The sequence below is a fragment of the Marmota marmota genome, unplaced genomic scaffold, assembly GCF_001458135.2.
Source record: "Marmota marmota marmota unplaced genomic scaffold, marMar, whole genome shotgun sequence".
Classification (NCBI taxonomy): domain Eukaryota; kingdom Metazoa; phylum Chordata; class Mammalia; order Rodentia; family Sciuridae; genus Marmota; species Marmota marmota.
Window position 1 is genome coordinate 49,720,999 of NW_025999977.1, and position 17,666 is coordinate 49,738,664.

Genomic DNA, 17,666 nt, shown 5'->3' on the forward strand with positions numbered 1-17,666 from the left:
TTCCTTGGCTGGCTTTGAACTCATGATTCCCCTGCCTCAGCCTCCGGAGCCACCGGGACTAGAGTTATGCACCACTGCACCCAGCAAGACAATATTTTTATAAGTTCAATCACAGCATATGCTCCAATAATTCTATTGCATGCACCTCTGTCATTAACATTTTTAGTCTGAAGACTAAGGTCTGAATAGACTCCCATTATTATTTTTAATAGCTACATTTCAACTTAGTAACCAGTCCTCCTGTTATAACTCATTTCAATCATTTCCAGCTTTTTGCTCTTTCTGGAAACATTTTCATAAATATCTTTATGGGTATAAGTCTTAAAATTTCTCTTAAAACGTACATACTTAACAGGCACATGAAGTATATTTAGTCACACTATCCTCCAGTTAATATTACACCAATTTTAATGTACAAGTGTATGTTTTACCTAACTCCACCCATATCTAACAGTCTCGTTTGTTTATTATTTAAGTAGGGGTTTCTTCCATCTTTCGTAGACTGATTTTCACTGTATTGTCATAGAAGATTTTTCAGGAGGCCGATTACCCATGAGAAAATTAATCATCTTAAAACTGAAAGAAATTCAATATTTTGCTATTTCTACCATCTTGAATTCATTGGTTCCCAAAATGAGATGCTGCCACAGCCCATCCTGTGTGATGGTGCAGTTGTCCATTTCTTCTTCCTCTTGGTGGGGAGCAGACCACCAAGGCTGGGTCTGAGGGACAGGAGGACAGCAAGCGCAGCAGGGAGGTAGCCACCGGTATCGTCCTATCACCACAGTTTAGTCCCTCACTGCTCAGAAAGAATCTGCAGCAACCTTCTGTGGTATCTCAGAGAGACCAAAAATTAAAAGTAAAAATGTCCTTTTGATGGGCAGATGTTTTATAAAACATGTCCTTTCTGGTACTAAAGGAATTTCAGGTCCATTATTCCCCTTGTGAGAACTTTTAAAAATGCACAAACTGGCTTTAAATCGTTTCATTATTTCTATGTATCTGACTGCTAATGAACTGAGCCTTGTTTTTAAAAAAGAAATCAAGAAAACTACCCCCTACTCTAAATTTCTCTGACTAAAGCTATTCAAGAAGGAAAGGATAGGAATTCAGGACTACTGCAAGACTAGGCCAGGACCCGACGGTCTGTCTTGATCTCCTGGCGTGGAGGTGAGGCTGTGCTGGTAGAATGTGTCTGAGCACCAAGACCACAGGCCTGTGAACTTGGGGTTCTGATTCAAGTACCCACTTGGGTCCCAGCCTGCTTGTGCTTGAAAGCAAATCATCTCCCTGCTCTGTGCTATAGTTTCTCCATGATCCAAATGCTGTAAATATTCCTCTGTCTTCTTCCCCAGGGGATTTGAAGCTCAAGGTGACATAGTTAAAAAGTATTTTGTAACCACAAAGAGATGCATGCATGCACGGAATGTTGATGATGATATCCCCATATTTTGCAAAAAAAAAAAAATGCTTGTTAGGTAGAACAAAAATTATTGAACGAAGAAAATAATATTTTTGACAAACTATACCCACTGAGAAGAAATTTCAAGAATAAGCCCTTGAGCTACATAGTCTTCCAAACACATTCCAGTTTGGGTACACTAATGCCAAGAGCCTTGGGATCTATGTTTACAGTCATAATTGCTCTTTATAGTGGAGTCCATTTTTAAGAAATAACCAAGTTGATACTTTAAACCACGATATGATAAAACTAATAGGTATCTCTCTTTTCTACTTTTTCCTCTTCCTCCACCATCTTCATTGCCTGGATTTCAGAACCTGGGGTATATTGCCCTGGCCAGGAAGACAAGAAGATGTAGGGAAATGGTCCAAAGTTGAGCCAGTGCCAGAGAAGGCTATGTGAGACCCCCCACCACCGGGGGCTGAAGTATCCAATCAGTTCAACAAGCACTTATTGAAGTTCTCCAGGAGATACCCAAGTATGATCAATAAGGACTCTTCCAAGAGCTCAAGATCTGGTGGAAGACACAAGAAAAAAAAATAATTACATTAGATTACAATCATAAAGGTCCCTGAGGAAGATGCAGGTGATTCTTGTTGCACGAAAATGGTATGGAGGATTAGTGGGAAACCACCAAGAGCTGGGCACGGTGATGCACGCCTATAATCCCAGTGGGAGGTTGAGACAGAAGGATGGCAAGTTCAAAGTCAATCTCACAAACTTAGCCAGACCTTGAGTTAAAAAGTGAAAAAGGACTGAGGATATGGCTCAGTGGTTAAGCATCTCTGGGTTCAATACCTGGTACCAAAACAAGAAAAGAAAACCACCAAGAAATGACAAGATTTGAGCTGAACTCTAAACAATTAGGTAGCATTTACCCTCAAAACAAGGGACAGTGCAAGGGACTTGGAGGGTATGTCCCAGCAGAGGGAACAGCATGAGCAAAGCCTGGCGCCTGCGTGTGCAGGGAACGCTTGATGGGTGTGGAGGTGGGAGTGAAGGGTATGAAGGTCAGGAATGGCTATGCCATGCCACAGTGACAAAGACCAAATGTCCCTCAAATCTCAGTTGCTCATGATACATAAATTAGCTCCATGTGCATTGTGGTCAGCTGTGACTCTCTGTGTTGTCTTCCTTCCAGGACCCTGGCTGGCTGATGGACAGTCACTGTCTAAAACTGCCTGCCCAATATGCTAGCCTCTACATAAGGCTACTCAGCAGACACAGGACTGACCAGTGGTGACCACTGGACAGCACAGATATTAGGAACATTTCCAACACTGCAGAAAGTTCCATTGGCCAGCATGGTCCAGGATAGGGACCTGAACACTGTGGCCTGTGAGCCAAATCCAAACTGCCTCCTTTTTAAAATAAAATTTTATTGAAATGCAATCCTGCTTCTCCAGTTGTGTACTACCTACGATTACCTTCCCACTGCCAACAGCAGAGCCGAGACTGACGGGGAGACTATGCCCCTCACAAAGCTGAACATCTTTACAGGAAGTGTTTGTTAACACCTGGTCTGGACCATGGCTCCGGTTGTATGGAAAGGGAAAAAGAGCTCCAGCCCACACGTTGCTTCTGCTCACAATTCACCGGCCAATCCAGTTGTTTGCCCCAGCCAACCACCGGGGAGCCAGGAAGTGCAATATTTACCATTTGTCTAGAAGGAGGGGAAACTGGAAGCATTTGGCATGCTATCCAACCACAGGGGGATGAGGCTGGACATGGCTCGGCACGTTAAATTGGGTCTAGAGGGCCAGAAATTTGAACTATAATATCCCAAGAGGGATGGGGCACTGTCAGAGTTTTGAGATGAGAACACGATCTGTATTGGTCAGGGGGATATTGGGAAATGGACGAGAGTAACCAGTACCCGGTAAAAGGGAGCCAGGAGAAAAGTGGAAGAAGGAATCCACAGAGGCCTGATGAGGGCTCCAGCCACTCTCCCCAGGGGTGGCCCATTTCAGAGGAAAGAGGACACTGCTCTAACCTGGTAGCAGCCCACGCCCACTCCCAGCAGCAGAGTAGGAAGGGCTGCACCCCGGAGTTGTCCTGCGCACTTTGAATTCTTACCCCTTACAACAAACCAACAAGGGGGCAAAGTTTTGTCCCCACTTTCCACATGAGGATGTTGAGGTGCAGCAGGATAAATAACCTGCCCAAGGTCACACAGTGAGGGGATGAGCGGAAATCCAAAACCAGTGTCTGCTGCTCCAGGGTCCTGAGCCCTGAGCAAGTCCACCTGCTGCCATCCACGGCAGTCAGTTCTGGTCGGCCCCCGTGAGCCCTCCGTCCAGCCTACTGACTGCAGAGGACGCCCGAACGTCAGGACCATGTGCACTGCGGCTTTTCACTCTCCAAAACACATTAAGTGATTTTGCCTGGAAATGTTTTACAAGCCCCAATTACGCCTCCTCCATTCCCTCCCTGTACGGCCCGGGTCCCCAGCCAGGACTGTAAAAGAGCCTTTTCTTCCTTCTAAAACTCTTAACTCTCGGCCCCCACGAGGGCTGGTCCTCCCTGAGTCTGGGAACAGCAAGCTCCCGTCCTGGCCCACGGGGAGTCTGTAGACCGACCATCATGTCTCAGTCCTGCCCTCGCCCTTTTCATGAGGCTCTTTAATTAGGTTCAGAAACATGTTTATGATCCTGAGAAGCAGCCCGTGTTATATTAGGCAAGTTCAAAGCTCCATTTCTCCCAATAACTCTCAGAACATTTCAGTAAACTCAGAGGTCTGGCCCTCAGCCAGCTCTGAACAAAATCAGACTGTGGGCAAATATGGCCTCCAGCAGCCCCTGCCCTGGGCAGCTTTGGAATGAGGATGGGATTTGGGCTTGTCCAGACCTGGGGCTCCCTCCAGGGCCCTGCCTGTCCTGGCCAAATGACCTCGGGCACATTGCTTAACAGCACTGAGCCTTCTTGGCATTCTAGTTTTTAGAATTGAGAGTAAGAATGGGAAGGATAATGGCTGTGGAGATGATGAAGACTGAATGATACATAAATATTTGTTCTCCCAGAACTTTGAGAGAGAAAGTGGAAAGCACCAGAAGCACCAGTCTAATGTCTAAAATAACTGAGGATGTCCCAACCTCAGTCTTTGAACTCGCGGAAGTTCGGTCAGTCAATGTGGAATGAAAATTTTCTAGCTGATGATATATTTTTCAGTTTCTTTTTTCCCCAACCTTCATAATTAGGGAAATTATAAGGAAAGAGAATATGGAAAAAAAAATTCTTATGAGGGAATAGAGCTCATGATACCTGCAGCTCCACTCAGTCATATTTCCTTGAAAAAGGTGTTTGCTATTGACCACTGTAAGTGAAATTTAATTTAAGAGTGTGTCCAAAAAGCAAGACTGAGTAAATTTTCTGTTTTCTTCTGTGTTTTAATGTTATGGTTTCTTCTTCTTCTCTCCTCCTCCTCCTCCTCCTCCTCCTCCTCCTTCATGTATTTTTCCAACCCTGCTCCTTTGTTTTAGTTTTGGTTTTGGTAACGATTACCTGATCATTATATCAATGAAATTACTATTAAAGTGATTGTATATTTTCATTGATTTGGGAAACTCAGAATAAATAAAAGTATCTTGTCATATGGGGTGGGGGAAGAATTTGAATTGGAAACGATCAGGGCCCCAGGAATTCTGAGAACTAAGTGATGCATAATGTTGGTGGCCTCTGCTCCTCGCCCTGGGGCCTGATGGGGCCCCGCTGAGGCAGACAGGTGAATGGTAGCGGATCCTTCTCCAGGAGGTTGCACTTCTGCTCTCTATCCTGGGAGACACTGGCCCTCCCCTGCAGGGAGGCTGGCTTTAGTCACAGGGCCTTGCCCCTAGAAGGCTAGAAAGCTCTCCTGTGCCAGGCACGCAGCAGCGGCACACACACCACAGTGTGGAATGCTGTCACAAGACAGTAGATTTCAGACACAGGCTCACAAATCCTCACCTCTCAGAAAGGCGGGTCTGCTGCCTATTCCCATTTTACACATGTCGGAGCTGAGAAAGAGCTGGCCCAGGACTTCACAGTGAGAGAGACACAAAACTAAAACTAGAACCCAGACCACCAACTCAAGCCCACGACCACAGGTGACAGCGCCTCACCCTCCTTCTCTAAGGCTTGGGTAAGGCTAAGCAGAACCATCTAGAAGCAGTGTCATGCACTACCAGAGCAGACCCAAGGCCACGTTCTGCCGCCCCCTCAGGTCCCCTGGACTTGTGTCTCAAACGAGAGCTCCATTTCCCATTGCCCCATGAGCCCCAAACCCTCCCAGAATGGCCAGCCCCTTGCTTTCCTTCCTACTCCCATCTTTGCCCTAGGAGGCTGCGGGTGCTGTGGAAGGGACACTGGATAGAGAGCCCAGAGACCTAACTCCCTCTCAGCTCCACTCAAGTGGCATCCTGCACCACCGGAAAGCCTTCCCACTCCCCTGGGCTTCATGTCCCCACATGTTTAAAAGCAGATTCAACCCAGGTATCTCTGAAATCCTGTCTTCTTATCATGCTCAAAATTACCCAGCCAGGCTCCTTCGTCTAAACCCAGAGGCCTTTCCTACAGCTTCATTACCACCTGCCCTCGAGGGACCCTGACAACTCTGTACACCAGGGAGGTTAGCAGGAGAAAGCCTAGCCTGGGTGCCGGGAGGTCTCTCTACCCATGTTGAAAATCCTGACTCTTAAGAGATTCAGTGATTTAAAACCACAGAGTTGAACTGGAATTGGGACATCATCTCTCCCAGTTAGCAGTCCTGTGGCCCTATGTACACAAATCGCATGTAAAGTGCAGCTAACACGGGGCAGGGGTGTGTTGTGAATGGAGCACTCATGCTTCTCAGCTGACTTACACAAAATGCCTGCATACAGCTGAGTCTGTTGCTTGGCCCAAGTGGCAGCAGGACTGAAGCAGGGAACGCAGCCTCTCTGGGTCTTGGACAATGAGCAGGATGCACTGGAGAATATTCTGGAGCTTTCCCCTTGAACCTGCTGAGTTTCTGAGGCAAGCCCGTGGAGTCTGTATTTCTCTTGGATCTTGGATCTCCTACCTCTTTTGTGTGTGTGCGTGTGTGTAGCAGCTTTGTTGAGGTATGATTCACACACTATTCAATTACAATCCAGTGATCTTTAGTATATTCAGAGTTGTGCACTCCCCACTGTAGTCAATTTGGGGCCATTTTTATCATCCTAAAAAGAATCCCTGTACCTATTAGAAGTCATTCCCATCCTCCACACCCCCCACCCGGCCCTAGATAAGCACTAACCCACTTTCCACCCCTCTACATTTGCCTGTTCTGTACATTTCCTATCAAGGACATTGCACTCTATGTGGTCTTTGTGTCTGGCTTCTTTCACTGGGGCATAATGGGCCAGGGCTCACCCACGCTGCCGCAGGTGTCTCTGCCTCTCTGGGCACTTCCTGGCCCTGCTTCCCCAGCCTCACCCTGGCTGCAGCCTCTGGCCACTGGCTCACCGGCTCACCTCTCTATGGGGCTTCTCAGCACCAGCGCACCCCCTCCGAAACGCTCCCTGCAATGAGCAGATGCACTGGGCAGCCAGGGGTGCACAGCCCCCTCCACCTATCACCTCCTGCCCCAGGAAATACATTGCTCAGTCCTTTCCACAATTTGAAAGGTTTTAAGACAAACTGACCCACTGTTGACAGCACTAATTCCTTTCTTCCTCTCCAGTGCTCCTGTCTCTTCTCTTTTTTTTTCCTAAAGGAATTTTCTTAGATGCGTGTGGGGTTTTCCTGCCTCCAGCTGTCACTTTGGTATGGGGATTGATGTTAAGTAGCACTTACTGCCTCCAGCTCCAGTCCCCTGGTTTTATACACAGTACCTCCTTCACTCTGGGCGGGGGAGCCATCCTGATGCTAAGGCAGGGACTGAGGTGCCCGGATCCACTCCTCAGTGAGCAGCAGAGCGGGGACTGAACTCTGCCGCTCCAGGAACCAGAGTCTGCGACCACCCGGTGTGGTTCTGAGTTTCCTGCAAAGCCTCAACATGACCCAACATGCCTTAGATTCTTGCAACAGCCACAACAGCTCAGAGGAGGCCCGCCGAATGTTCTCCCTGACCTCTACAAAACAAAGACCCCAAGAGGTAGCTTTGCTAGTGTAAATAAGTTCAGAGGGAGCTGTTTCAGTACCTGTTTCCTAACACATCATAATGAAATAAACCCTTGATATGCTCATTGTTTATCTCTGCACACTGTAGCTGGCTCTGAAGCCTTTGGTGGCTCCCCATTGCCTCCCCCCTTCTAATTTTCTTTCATGTGACACAAAAGGCCCTTCATGGTGAAAGGAACCACGTTCCCTGCCATTCCAATCGTCGTCTCCCACTTCTCCAGACCACAAGATGATGTGAAGCTAGTTATCAACTGAGATTCCGCACATGGGAATCGCTGAAGTGTGAGGTGGGGTGGGGGAGACGCTAGATGGCCTGGCTCCTTAGCCACCAAGCGGAGGAGCTGAGGTTGGATCCTAGCACTTCAGAGAGTTCTCAGAGGGATTCCAGGTGAGTCAGCAAGTTGGCCAGGTCCACTGGTGAGATCTGAAACCTACATTGGTACAGAAACCAGGGGAAAGACGCAGAGGAGGTCAACAAGCCCGAGACGCAGAGGTGGGAGGGCTGCTGGGCAATGGACAGTGAGAAGTGACAGGAGAAGCCGGGTGTGAGTGACAGAGGTGGCTCTCACGGATACTGCTCAAACTCCAGGGGACTCAGCGGTGGGAGGAGAAGTGGGACTTCCCCCAGAGTTCTCAGCAGGGAAATCAAGAGAGACAGGAATGCTGGGAAGGAGGGAGGTGGGCCCCAGAACTGGGGTTGGCAAGTTAAATAGCCCAAGGAGCTAGGAGGAGTCAGAGAGAGAGACTTCTAGGTGAGGGGAGGTTGGATTCAAAGATGGGTGTCCATTGTTACATTACAAATCATCTCAAAATTTTGTGACTCAGATCAGTGATAGTCATTTTCTTTTGCAGTTTCTGGGAGCTGGGACTTTGGGGGAGGTCTTGTACCTCCTTCTGGAGTGATGGTCAGAAGTGAGCTGAACTGTAGCTGTCTGGAGGCTCCAGAGGGACCCTCTACAGTGTGCAAGCTGGTGCTGGCTATTGGCTGGGAGCCTCAGTTAGTCTCACCTGGGTCTCCACAGGAGCTGCTTGAGTGTCCTCACAGCATGGTGGCCAGCCTTCCTCATTCAGAGGAAGAAATGAGCAGAGACTGAGACAAAGCTTCTGTGACCTAGGCTCAGAGGTCACATACCTTCATTTCCACCTCTTCTACTGATCAGATGGGGCCATCCCTGGTTTTGCTAGGAGAGGGAACGACCCAGAAACATAAACACCAAGAAGTAAGGCTCATTAGGGGTCGGCTTGGAGGCTAGCTCTCCAAATGCATTTATTAAGCCCTACTATGTCCTAGAAAGGGCCTTACTATGTTCATGGTCTAAAGCCCTGCAATGTTCTGGGAAAGGTAACCATTCTTAACTGATGGTGATTGGTTAAGAATATATGTCATCTGTTACCTCATGTGCTGAGAGCCATAGCTGAGTCGGAATGACGCATGGCATTTTTGCCAGAACAGAGTGGTTGAGAGGTGACGCCAGCAAGCCATTGAGATGATAATGGTTATGTTAAGCTGTGTATTCAATTGCATATTAGACCCCTGCTGTCCGCCTCAGCCTGCTACTTTGGAGTTCTCGAGGGGATTCCCGGAGAGTTCCCATTGGTTGGGGAAGTGCCGGTGGAGGGATTTCCGGAGGAGGGAATTCCGGTTGGTGTGTGTGGTGTGTGGGGGTGGGGTGGGGGGGTTTGTGGGGGGGAAGGCCGCGTGCGTGGCNTGCATATGTACAAGTAGACACAGCCATTATAGGTTAGGGCCAATTTGGGGGAGGCCATGTACTTAGTACTAAGGTGGGAGTGCGGAGAATAAAGGAGTTCCTGTTTTGAACCTACAAGGCTGTGTGGCGGCTCCGTTATTTTGTGCCCAGCCAGACTGCGGCACTCATGAATCCTTCAATATCTCCAGCACCTAGAGCGGTGTCTGTGCAGAGTGGTGATGCAATGAAAAATGGTGACTATGTGACAATATTGTGAATCAGACTGCAGAGCCCAGGCCCCTCCGCCTTCCAGCCCCTCTATTTGTAATGGATGAGACAACTAAGGCCCAGAACTTTTATTCTTTTTTCTTTTCTTTCTTTCTTTTTTTTTTTTTTTTGTTTTTGTACTGGAGATTGAACACAGGGGCACTCTATCACTCAACTATATCCCTACCCTTTTTTATTTTGAAACAGGGCCTCACTAGATTGCTTGGGGTCTCAGTATATTTCTGATGCTGACCTCAAACTTGCAGTCCTCCTGCCTCAGTCTCTGGAGTCACTGGGATTACAGGCTTGTGCCACCGGAACTGTTAAGCAGCTTGCTCAAGGTTGCACAAACTACAAGAGAATGTGCTGGAAGAATTCATGCCCTGGTATTTCTGTCTTCAAAACTAGAGTGATTGCTGCCCCTCCAGGGTTCTCTGAAGTAGATCACCAGGAATGGAGACCAGGGAGAGGCCTGAGCTGTCCGTGTACACCATCTCCAGCTCCCCCACACTTTTCTTTTCCTATGTACAACTCTCATCAGACAATTCCTGACTCTCACCCTTCAGGAACTTCCGGTTTCAGAGTCAGAGTCTTCTGTGAGGCCAGGGAGGAACTTTAGGGCTCAAGGGACTGCTCAAGTCCACTCTTTAGTTAAGTCCTTCCTTTCCAGGGGGGGACTGGAAATCCCCATTTCCTGTTGCATCTCTGGCAAAGTCCCCTGAGGGCCTTCTAGGTCACACTTCCAGCTGCTCCCACATGGCCCCCCAGCCTCCCTCCCATGTCCTTCCTCAGCTCAGCTCCTGGTCAATATGGAAGACCCTTCCTCATGGGGCAGTGAAGAGCAGCACAGGCAAGAGTCAACCACAGGGCTCGAGTGTCCACCCTGCTACTGAGCTGTCACCTCCACAGATCACCTAACCTCTCCAAGTCTCTCCCAAGAAAATATGAGAACGGCCAACAAGTATGTGAGGGTGCTCACTATCGGGGAAATGGATGTCAAAACTACAATTTGATGTCATCTCACATGCTAATAGGTTGGATGTTACTAAAAATATAACAAATATTGGAGGCATCCAGGTGAGATTAGAACCCGGTACACTGTTGACAGGAATGTAAAATGGTACGTCAGCTATGGAAAACAGGTTCCACCCATATTAGAAAGAGAAGTACCACATGATCCAGCCACGTAATTAAAATCAGGGTTCCAGGGAGATGTCTACACTTCCACATTCATCGCAGCATTCTTCACAATAGCCAAGGCGTGGAAATAACCCAAATTCCCATCAATGGACTGTTGGATAGCAAAACATGCTATACACATACAATGGACTATTATTCGCCTTAAAAATTAAAAAAAAAAAATCCCAAAAGATGCAGCAACCTGGATGAACCTAGAAGATATGCCAAGTGAGATAAGCCAGTCACAGAGGAACAAATACTGAATTATTTCACTTATGTGAAGCATCTAAAGTAGTCATACTTTAGAAAGAAAGAATACAATAATGGCTGAGGGGTGGGGACAGGGTAAGTATGGAATGGGCACAAAGTTTCAGTTTCATACTGTACACTGAAAAGCTATCTAGAGGGCAAGTCTCGTGCCAAGGGATCTTAACGCAAGAACAAGGAAGGGGACAAGGAACCTTGGGCAAGTTTTGGACATATCACCTTGACTGTGGTGATTGTATCATGGGGGTTCACATCATCCAAACTCATTTGATTGAATACATGAAATATTAAGTTTGTATGTCAACTATACCTCCTTAGAGCTGTTTTTTAAATGGACTTATTAGAAGTAAAACACTGCAGCACTCATAGCCATGGTCCCTATGAGTAGGGAGGGATCTGTCAGGGCCAGCTATGGGAAGCCAGGTGCTGCTCTTCTCCCTCCCTGTCATTTAGGGTCTACATCTGCCACTCTCAGCCCAAGGAAGCCAGCAGACCCTGTCTCCTCCAGGCCCTGGCGCTTTTCTGAGCCAAGGACATGCTGTAAGTCTGAACAAGGCTCCCTGAGCCACCATATTTCTTTCCTTGAAGGGCTTTGCAGGCTCCAGAGTTAGCATTTGGCAAAGAGTCTTTGTACCATTTGATTCTCTCAGTGGGCCCTCGTAAGTTCAGGACACCAATGTTTATTGAGTTGAATGGATGAGTGAGTGTGGACACCTTTAACACTAAGACAGTCCAGTGGGCTTGGCCAGGGCCGGCCAGGGCCCAGAGGGCTGTTGGTGGTCTGTAGTGTTGACTGAGGAGAGTCAGCTCCTCAGCTCTGTCTCCCTGCTCCTCCTTGACCCACCCTCCCCTCCCCACCCATCCCTGCCTCCCGTTCACTTCCACCCCCAGCTGTTACCTCCCCCCAATCATCTGACCGGAAGAACAAACCTAACCAGCAGAGCCCAGTCCTCATGTCCCCAGGTAGATCTGCCACCAGCTGCCCCCTGCACTCAGAGGACTGTTAAGAGTTGCTTTTACTTTTTTTAATGTAGCCTCACTTCTCCAAGCTTCTTCTAATGATACTACTCTGACCAAGTGAAAAATTCTTCTCTTTTTTTCTTGGGATGGAATTTGCACCCACCCCCACCAGACTCCAGTAAATGAATGCTGGGCATGCCTGCTTCTCCCGGCGAACCTTGGCTAATCCAAGGACAGTCATTAACTTGTTATTCTAAGTAATCCTCTGCTGAAAGCTAGAAGCCGCCTGTGGTGGAAGACAGCAGAGTTTTCCAGCACAAAAATACTGGACTTGCTGGCTCGCATGAAGACAGACAGCTTCCCAGGGGGAGGGGGGTGACGCAGAGATGCAGGCGAGGCCCATTCCCTCCCAGACAGCAGGCAAGAGCCATTTCAAATCCAGCAGTCTGAGCTGGCTTTGTGTGCGTCAGCAGCCTGTCACTCACCGACATTTCCATCTCCATTGTCAGCACGGGTTCCCCACGTACCAAGTCAGATTAAGAGTGGAAGCAGCCCCTACCTTGGGTTTCTGAAACACTCATCTTGTCACACACACTACCTAGGACCCTTGATGCACGCCCAGCACCCAGAGTCTCCAGAACAACTCCTTTGAGGCTTCCCTCCTGTGGCTGCATCCTGCCATTCCCTTCTCTAACCTACTCACCATTCCCAATCCCATTAGGCTCTTCAATACCAAAACGCATTCACACAGCCTGCTCCCTTGGCCTGTGTGTCCTTCTCTACTCTCTGACAACAAATCCATACCAGATTTCAAATCAACTCATACACCCCGCCAGGCGTCTCTGGTTCCCAACACCTGCTGTCCCTCCACTGAGCATGTTGGTTGGTGGCATGAAGCCGAGTGCACACGAGAGCTGAGACACAAGCCCTTTAATGTATTGGACATGACACCACTTTGTACTTCTAAAGTGACACAGACGGGTCTTAGCATGAGCAGACGTTCTGGAAGGACCAGTCACTCTTTTCACTTGACTTTTAACACTTTTGTTCTTGAGAATGTTTCTAAGAAGCTATTCTGTGCCTCTTTACATTTAACCCACAACCCCTGATTTTTTTTTTTTTTTCAGTGCTCGGCATCAAACCTCAGGTCTCACCCATGCAAAGGCAAGCGCTCTCCCACCCGGCTACACTCTCAATCCTCCTCACAGATTCTCTTCATCTCCTGAACTTCAAGGGTCCCAAAGGGCAGCCTTTGACAGACAAACATGCAAACAGCTGCTGCCTTGGAGGCCTGAGCCTGGGAGCTTCAGCTGTCTGTCATCCGACCGTTATGATTTCCCCCTTTCAAACATCAGAACAGCTTCCTGGAGGAAGGGGTGTTCTAGACTAAGGAAGGCTGGAGTCTCTGTGAGCCCTGGCGAAAGGGAAGAAAGCTCACACCGAGACACCAGACTTTTACGTCCCAGCTCTCACCTGTGAAGTTCCGCTCCAAAAACATTTCAGAGAGGACTTTGGCAGACGTTTAAGACTTCTGCAAGCAAAGACACGTTCCTTCCAGGCTTGGAATTCTAAGTCTCCAATAGTAAACATAGAGAAACAGGGAGCATTTGTCTCTTACTGCCCACTGCGTGCCCTAGCACCATTCGAGATGATCACATACACATTTTTAATTGAATGCTTACAACCTCCCCACAGATTAAGCATTAAACCCCCACTTCACACGGGAAGAACTGGCACTTCCCTTCCTTTGGTGACCCTATAAATAAACAACACACAGGGCCTGGTACAGGAAATGCCTGAGGTCATGGGAAATCATTTACCTAGAAAAGCACTAAGGTTAGGAGCACTTAGTAGTGGAATTCGTTGTCACCAGCTCAAGCATGACAATGCTCAGCCACCCCTGGCCCAGGAAGTGTAAATGCAGGAATGAATGGGTGGCTTTTCCCATGCCTCCCTTGCCTGCTCCAAGGGCTGAGGCTGCCCAGAGACAGGCTTTGACCTCCTTCTCTCCTCTCTGGGAGAGGTCACAGTATGACTGTACCTATAGGGTATCAGGAGAGTGGGCAGGTGGAAGTCAAGCTTGGAAGGTCTAATAGATGACAACTGAGCCCTAGCCATGTCTTTTGTGAGCTAACACTGCAGAGATCTGTGTGTGCTCTGTTTACCACAGAACCACTAGTGTCTGGCCCATAGCAGCCACCCCTTGCATATTTGTCATATAAATGAACAGACACATCAGACAAGAGCATTGCTTATAAGTTAAGCAGTCAGCTAACAAAGTTAGCATTTGAGCTCAGGGTCATCTATCATGGTTTTTGAGAGGAGCTAACTCTCAGGGATACACAGTTACAGATGATGGAGAGATGCCTGAAGATTAGAGGGTGAGTCTCTCAGCCTTAAGGCAGCTTGTGGCAAAACCACTACACAAGATGTGTGGAGATTCAGGCCCTGGTCCTGCCACCGCCATGCCTGGCTGTGTGTAGCTAAGGAAGTCCTTCCTGGTGGTCTCACTTCACTTAGGCAAAATGGATTCTCCATGCCTGCCTACTCCCATACAGAGAGACACATAGGATAGGCATGCAAAACTGCTTTATTCATGGTAAAGGTGAGTTAAATACCAATTGCTTCCATCCTCCCTGGGTTTCTATTTCCTCATTTGTACAATGATGGTGCAGAGGGCACTGCCAACCGTTCCATGCCAGGATTCTGATTTGATCAGCAGGGTTTTCACACTACAGGACTCTGGTGGGCAGGGGTGGGGCTCCATTCACATCACGAGCTCTATGAATCCCCCACCACCACCCTCATTGGAATGGCCAGTGCTCTGCATATGTACAAGTAGACACAGCCATTATAGGTTAGGGCCAATTTGGGGGAGGCCATGTACTTAGTACTAAGGTGGGAGTGCTCAGAGAGGAGGTGTAGGTCTCCAGAGAGCAGGGCTGGTGAAGTCTGCTGGGCCCAGCAGATTGCCTACAAAACAGCTGACAGAGCAGAGGACCAGAGGAAGACCAACTTCCCTGCATCGGGATACCACTTCCAGGGCCTGGACAAGCTTCTCCTCCCCAGACTCAGGACTTGGCTTGGTTTTCTTCCCACCTAGGGATGGGGTGGAGAATGTCCAGAAGGAGCGCTCCTTGCCCTGCTCCCTAACCGATGGCTGCCCCAGCCCTTACAGTATGCACCAGGGAGCTTCTGCAGTGTCCTCTGGCCTAAGGGCCTAGGGCAGAAGGCCCCGCAAGGTCGTGAGATTTCCACCGTAGCCCTCAGTACCAAGCCTGGATGCCAGCGCTCATGGGTGTGTCCCGGTACTGCCCCACAACACAGAGCCATAACCCCTGGACTTAGCTGGAATACCTGGGAAGGAAATTTCAGCCTTCCTCAAATCAACAAAGCACATTCACAGTTAGAAATCCCCACCTTGGCCTGTGGGGCAGGATGGCTATATCTGTTCCTGTGTCTCTGGGCTCCTGCCGCCTGCTTTGTGGGAACCTGTGTCCAGAGGTGGCTCATCACGCTTTGGGGAAAGCAGCCGGTGCTTGACCTACCTGTCCTCCCGCTGTGCTTTCTGTCTGCCTGCCTGCTTCCCTGTCACCGCTGTGGGGATTCTACGGTTCCTCCGAGGGCCTGGGGCATCCATCCACATCACGCGGTGCCCTCCTCTGCTTGCCTTGGGTGGCCCTGCCACTCTCGCTGGGTCCCCCTTCAGGCGCAAGCCTCAGCTCTGGGCGGGTGCAGGGAGCTGCCCCTCCAGCCTCATGCCCACACCCCGGGGCTGGCACCACATCAAGGTCGCGTTAAAGAGGCCCTGGAAGCCTCGCATGTGGCCCAGGGTCCGAGCCCTCATTAGGCGGTGGCGCTCTCACACACACGGCCTTTAATGTGGTGCGACGGTATTTTTCAGGCTTCTTTTCAGAAGGAAAAAGTTAATAACGTGAAAGCTTTATTGCCTCTGCGTCCCCCCTCTGAGCCGTGCCCTTTGGTCGTGCCACGCCGGGGCTAGTTAAGGCCGAGGCCGGGATTTCCTCCTCCCTGGGAACGACGGTAATTACAGCTCGCAGGGGCCGGGCGGCCAAGTGGCAGCGCCCGAGGTCAACCTCGGAGGCCAGAGGGAGCTAGGTGTGAGCTGGCGTGGCCCTCGGCAAAGCAGAACCATATGGGGAATCCATTACCTGCTCTACAAAGGAGGCGGCCGCTAATAAACGAATTTACTGGGTTAAATAAATACGCCGAGGGCTGTTAAAAGCCTGGCCCTGTGACTTCAAGTCACCGACATTTTTCACTTGTCAGAAAGGGGCTTTTGGAAGCTTTCAGGCGGCCTGCCTTCCTGCCCGTGTTTACGCACCCACCGGGCCCCTCTGCGCCTCCCCAGCACCGACAAAGAAAGGGCCTTTGTTCGGCGGCGTGGAGACCTCCAGGTGGGCAGGGGGACACCGCGCGGCGGCGTGTGCGGGCCTCGGCGGGATCCTGCGCAGCGGAGGCCCAGGGAACCCAGCTCCGCTCAGCGCTTCGCAACCGCGCTCGCCAGGACGTCTCCGGAGTGTCGCAGTCCTCATCGCTGGGTCTCTTTATATATATATATATTATTGTAAAATGCATGTCACACACAAGTTACCACTTTAACCACTTTAAAGTGCACGATTTGGTACATTCATAAGGCTGGGCGCCATCGCTATTCTCTGGTTGCAGATTTTCGTTATCCCCCAGCGAACCCCTGTGCTCACTCTGCGGAGACTCTCTGTTCCTCTCTCCTCCAGCCTCTGGCAACCACTAATCGGACTTCTGTCTCTGGATTTGGCTATCCCAGACATTTCCTATACATGAAATCATAAGATAGGCAATGTCTTCTGTGTTCCACTTCCAACAAGGGTAATGTTTCAAGGGTCAATCATTTCACAGCAGGTATCAGTATTTCACTCTTTGTTAGGGCTGGGTAATATTTCAAAACGTGGATAGACAGAATTTGTTACTCCATTCCTCTACTGGTGGACATTTGGGTCCTTTCCATTTTTGGCTGTTGTGGAAAGTGCTGCTGTGAACATTCTTATACAGATTTTTGTCTGAACACCTGTTTTCAGTTTGGGGGTGGGTTATGCCTAGGAGTGGAATTGCTGGGTCATACAGTAACTCCATGTTTAACTTATTGAACACCCACCAAACTGTTGGCTATGTCCTTCTGTTCTTGGGAGCAAGTAAAGAAACAGAAACATCTTCTCCTACAATATTATAAGCCCCAAGTGTAGGAGTTCTTCTCCTCCTCTTAGTGACAGATGAGGAAACCAAGAGATTTATGGTCATACCAAATACAAGCAGCAGGGATTTGAAACCTGGCCCTTCAGACCATTGGATTCATAGTCTGTACTCTTTCCATCACCCCCAGTGATTTGAGAATGTACAGGAAATGGTGCATTTCCAGGGCCCCCAAGAAGGTCTTGACAAGTTGTTAAGTAACTTACCTAAATAATGCCACAGAGCGGGTGAGCATCCCAGGAGGCCCATACAAAAGGACACCCCAGAACACTGAAGACTTCTAGGAGAGGAAACACATGACTTGTCACATCTCATTCACATGGACAATGGTGTGAACATGGGCACTGTGATGACACATTTGTTCTTAACCAAACAGGATTATTTTCTCCAAAAGGGGAGGTTATGACATTAAACTGTGTTTGCCAATTCTAGAATGCGATAGGTTACATTTTCAGACCCTTTCTATGGGAAATGTC

General features: G+C 49.0%; 1 long non-coding RNA gene across 1 annotated transcript; it reads right to left on the bottom strand.

Moving 5' to 3' along the window:
• Positions 1 to 390: 390 nt before the first annotated feature.
• Positions 391 to 13,745, bottom strand: LOC125617254. The gene is made up of 2 exons (XR_007348186.1): positions 13,414 to 13,745; positions 391 to 1,976 (listed from the first exon to the last, which is right to left on the bottom strand). It is a non-coding gene; the product is annotated as an uncharacterized LOC125617254 (long non-coding RNA).
• Positions 13,746 to 17,666: the final 3,921 nt, after the last annotated feature.